We start from the raw sequence: 5,544 nt of genomic DNA on the forward strand, positions 1-5,544 counted from the left end.
AAAAAAAAAACAACAGCCCACCGTCCTCCCGCACACAAAGGCCAAGACACCAGCAGCAACCCCTAGAGAAAATGCCGAAGAAAATGAAAATATATGCAATATTCTCTTCCAGATTGCTTTAAAAAGGCGGCTCGGTGGGATTTCTGTTTGTTCTGTGTTTGTTCTCCGTGTACGTGGTATCGTTTTTTCTGCTTGTACACTTTAGTCTAGGTTCTTGCGGTTGTTAATATGCATCCTTCGCAGCATATAGTTCATATGTAATGTTTCTTACCTCAAGCTATTCTATGTAGGGTCTATGCAAATGTCTGTTATAGCACGTTTCGGCTTTATATAGTCATGTAAAAAGTTGCTTCGCAATAATAATAATAATAATATTAATAAAGAATAATGTATTATTATGTGATTTCTTGATAATAAATAAAAATTGCCCAAACGTCTACTTGGTGATTTACTGTTTACTATTTAAAATTAGTATTAACTTGCCAGGTTAATAAAAGACTAACAAAAAAATATATTGGCCAGCCTTGCCTTCTGTGGCTTGTAGATCATCTTTTGGTTAAAAAAAGTAATTAAATGAATGCGTAAAATGCGTTGTAAAAGGAGAGAAATATCGCTTGCTGCGTCGCTCTAAATATAATTAGAAAAATCCTGGGGAAACAAGAAGCATAAGTTAATCTCCAAATTGCCGGTTTAATGAGAGTTATACTCCTGCGCGGAGCATTAATGGGAAGGAAAACTCAACCGAGATGCTATATTTTGGGGTGAAGAAGCTTGAATATGGGCTAATTTGGATTCTTTTGTCTCTGGTGGAGGGTATAGGGGGACTATACCTCTCCTGGAAGAAGCTCCCCCCACCCAGGGGTCTCCCACCGTCCCTGCATACATATGGGAATGGTATATGGATGGGTTTCCTTATTGATACTGGAACCAGAGGAACGTCAAAGAAATCCTGGGTATGGCTTTAAGATGGGAATGAGACGTGAAAGAGCAGCTCTTAAATTGGAAATATATTAGTCTGGGTTTAGATTCGGGCATGTTGATGCTTATTGTTATGGTTATGGTTATTAGGATCAGCGTTATTGCGTTGCTTCGGCGTAAATTCGCAGCAAATTCATTTAACAAGAGAAAAAAAATAACCCCGTCAGGCCAATTTAAATAAATTAGTTTATGATTTCCTCAATCCCTCTCCAAGAGGATATTTATATATAATGGATTCTTTCTGCTTTTTTCTTTCGGTGCCGATGCCATACTCTGCCCAGAGGCCGGAAAAAAAAGCTTTTAGAAGATCGGTAAGGGATTTTTATTAAAGAAATGCCAAAGGAAACCCCGGTGGGGTCTATGGTGAATTAACTGACCCTTCTCCCAGTCCTGGCTGGATCCAGCCCCGAGCCCAGTAACCCCCAGTTCAGCCCACCCTCCAGTCTGGGCACACGGAGAGCCACTGACCTGAGCCTCAGCCTAATGGAGTTAAGATGAGTTTTTCTGCTAAAAGGACACGATTAGGATAAATTAATATACATTTCCCCACTTCCTCAGTCAGGATTCCCCAGCAAAGGATGGGTGCACTTGGGGTCTTCCAAAATCATAAGAGGATTTATCCAGTCCTGAGCAGTTTCACCTTTTTTTTTTTTTTTTCAGGAGCTGCTTGATTTGGCCAGGAGAGGAGGAAGGAGAAAAGCAAATATTTCTATAGGAATGGGCCCCACTTCTGCTTCTTCCTACAGCAAATCCCAACCACCCCTCCAGAGAGATTTAACTTTTGGGATACAGAAAAGCAGTAGTTGGGGAAATCTGCAGAGCTTGGCGTTCCTACAGAGTGAAAAATCACGTTTTTCCTGCAAAAGTTACTTTTTAAACTGTTTGTGGTTTTGGTTTTGTTGGGTTTTTTTTTAACACGGGTGTACACACTTCCCCTCTGTTTCTCCTGCTCCAGCAGAATATAGGTACACATATATTACACAAGCAAACTCAAGTTAGACTTTTATCCACTTTTATTTCCTTCTTTCCATGTCCCTGCACCAATCTGGCAGGAAAATGGGCAGGAGGAGGAATTATGCCTAACAGGTCTGAGTGCTATAGGGTAACATAAATTGTATATATTGTAAGTCGGTTCACCTTGAACAGGAATAGTTGGATTTCAAAGACATTCAAACACTCACGAAAATAGATAAAACTTATTTATTACCAGAGAGCGGACAGAACAAATTGTTGCTTCGCCATAAAATCTGTATTATTTCTGGGCTGGTTTCTTTTATTCAGAAGCGTATTTCATTGCTCCGGCTTTCAAATGAATTCGTTAGCGAGGGGAGAAAACCCTCGTCTCTTTAATTGCGAGGAATATTTCTACCGTTAATGACAAAGACCGAGGTGCTATTTCCCAGCTCCTGCAAAAATCGCAGAAAATATTAATGTGTGAGGGTCAATTTTAGGGATTTATTCCTCTTTCGGTACTTCCAGCGTACACTCAATATGGGCAATAGAATGTGGAGAGCAGGAATACAAAAAGGCTATTTTTTTTCCCCTGAGTCAGGAGATATGTTCTTGACACCTTTGTGCTGGAGAAATGTCTGATTTCTTTGAACTCCCTCTGCAAAACCCGGCCCGACTTAGCGCTCAGCTCGTTTCAAAGCCATTAAGAGCCGCTTTAAGCAAAGTTTAGTCAGAAAATTCGCGAGCAACGCCGAAAATCAAGGCAGAAAGTCGAAATTCTTTTCTCCCGCTCCTCATTTCCTCACAACCCTCTTTTTTGGAGCCAAATTGGGGTGGTTGGTTTTTTTTTTACACCCCAATCCAGGCGGTTCCAGACGTGGTTTAGCAGAAGGCAAAATAGGAAGAATTAAAAGTGCAGGAGAAAATAAACCCGGCCACGCTGCTGACACCCAGGTTGGTGCCTTTGCCTGGAGGGGAGGGACCTGGAAACTTTTTTCCCCCCCTCCTATACGCTCCCCAAAGTGAAAGATAAAGGCGTAGCCTATACAGCATGGAGTGCTATAGGCTGTGGGCTCATATATGTTGTCCGTGGGGTTCGCGTGGGCTTTGTGTGGGCTCCAGCTGCCTGGTGGTGTTACACGCGGGCAACGTGGGAATACCACGCAGGGGAAAATAAGGATTTGGGCTTCGGTCCAGCGTCTTAGAGATGCCCGTGTCCATGCGTGGAAATATTTCGCATTCTTGCCTCAGCCCACCCCTTCAAGTGCCCCAAAACCAGACAAAAGCCAAGCACCTCCTCGCAGCTGCATTTTACGGGGCTGCAGCTTAAAGTATTACAGCAATTAACAATAAATATAATAATTCCCATTAAAGTGAGAAGAATGACTGGATTTCCTTCTCCCGGTCTGTGTGTGGCTCAGGCTCCGTACTTTGGCTAATTCCGTGATATATTAACTGTTTGCTTTCCTCCCCCGTGCTATTATAGGGACTGTTTTCAGGCACATGTCCCCCCCTTTATCATTAATATGCCAGTGCGTTATTGCCGAAGAATGTCTCGGTTTGGTTCCGAGTGGGGGTTCATAAATATAAAATAAACACAGAGTGGGAATAATTAGCAGCATTTATCAGCGTATGGCCACCCACCCCACTTTGAAACCTTCCAGACCCTGTGAGAGGAAAATGAAGTACATTGCAAGTAATTAGTTTTAAGCAAATCATTTCGAATGGAAACTTATAGGTAAAGCCTAATGAAGTGCAGAGGGGAAAGAAAAAAAAGCCTCTTTTTTATTGCTTGGTAGGTAGCAAGTAGACACAGCAATATTTTACTGTTGAGAGAATAAATTAATTAATATATCTGTAGCTAGCAACTACAATGGCTCCATGGATGACTGCATTTAAAGGAGATATATGTATCCAGTCTCATTGGTGTTGTTAACAAGAGTGATAATAAAGATGAAAAGGATAAGAAAGATAAAAAGATCAGTCGGCTTGTACTCCTTACTGCGACTAAATTGCGCGGATTTTCTAATGGCTGCGTCTTGTTGACTCTCTACAAACTCTCATTTTTATTTTTTTTTTAGCGTCAGACTTCATTAAGTGACTTGATTTTCGTGTTGCTCAAATAGGAAATAAAGATACTCGCCCCTCGCCCCCCAATAAATCTCGTATTAACTATCCTTCTCTGCGGCTCAGGGGGAGGGGGGGCTCTCTCTTCTCCCTATTTCAGATAAAAAAATGACTATTTTTGAAAAGAAAGTATTTGGCCTACTTTTGTCAGTGCGGAAATTTAAATAATTTTTTTCCCTATGCTATTCTGGTACCAGAAAAGTGCAGAAATCTTATATCTCCCCCAGTCAGAATAAATCACATTTAGCCCGTGTTTTGGTCTAGCTGGAATATGAGAGCATGTGCCTCAAATCCGCGTTAAAAATCTACCTGTAATTTTTTAAGAGAGTTTGTGTTTTAATTTTCGGCTTGGGTTAGGCAAACACTGCCACAGAGAACATATAAACCATCAGGATATCTCATTATAAAAACGTTTGCCAAAATTAATTTATTTCAAAGGGAAAGCGTATTAATATTCATTTTTGCAGCCACTACACTCCTGTGCCTCCCAAAACCTACACGTCGGGCGGAGAAGTGTCGATAATTACAGAGAGTGTGGAAATTCATTTTATTTTTATGATTAACCAGTAAACTATTATGAGGTGAGACGAGACGCTGCTAAAGGAGAAAGCATTTAAAAAATTAGGTATGGAAAAGTACAGTGTGAGACCCAAGGTAGCAATGAGGAATGTCGGGCAGACTTCAGGTCCAGTAAAATGAGGGCGGGGGGTGGGGGGTGGAAAGGAGAAGGGAAACGTAAAAAGGCCGTACATACCTCAAATGAAAATATTTGAAGGTAGAACTAATCTAAAATATTGTATTTTCGTAGATGGTGCGGGCCACGCATTTTTCTTTGCTGAAAAATGAACCCCGTGGGGTTTTGCGGGGATCTGCGGGGGTAAATGCGTGTGTGTGGGGGGTGTGTGTGTGTGTGAACACCCCGTGGAGTGGAAATCTCCGGTGTGTAAAACGGGGGGGAAAGGTCCGAGTAGAGCCCAGCTCACCCTCTCTCCCTCCCACCCAGCCAAGGACGGACCAACTCATCTCACCCACGGGCACCCCGAGGAGGGACGAGGGGGCAGATAAAGCAATATTGATTTTTTTTTTTTTTTTTTTTTAAGCCAGTTGGGTTCATTTTGGGGACCACAGGGCTTTTCCTTTGGAGTTTCCCCCGCTGTGGCTCTATACTCCTCATCCCTCCTCCCCAACACCCCCGAAAAAAAAAAAAAAAAAAAAAAAAAAGGAATAAAACCAAAATCCCACATTTCCAACTTCCAACCAGAGCCCAAACACTGACTTTATGGGTATTTAAACCAACCATCTTCATCTGTAATTGTGGATGAAGAGTATTTATTGCTCCGGTGGATAACTAGATATATAATTATCTCTTTATAGAGAGACTGTGAAATAAAGCATCTGTCTCTCCCCCCAGACAGACACAAAGGCGGGTGAACACCGACAAAGTTACACATCTGCACAAGCACTCCATTTTTACCTTTTTTTTGCCCC

Source organism: Charadrius vociferus, unplaced genomic scaffold (genome assembly GCF_000708025.1).
Source record: "Charadrius vociferus isolate BGI_N301 unplaced genomic scaffold, ASM70802v2 scaffold1164, whole genome shotgun sequence".
In the NCBI taxonomy this organism is placed as follows: Eukaryota; Metazoa; Chordata; class Aves; order Charadriiformes; family Charadriidae; genus Charadrius; species Charadrius vociferus.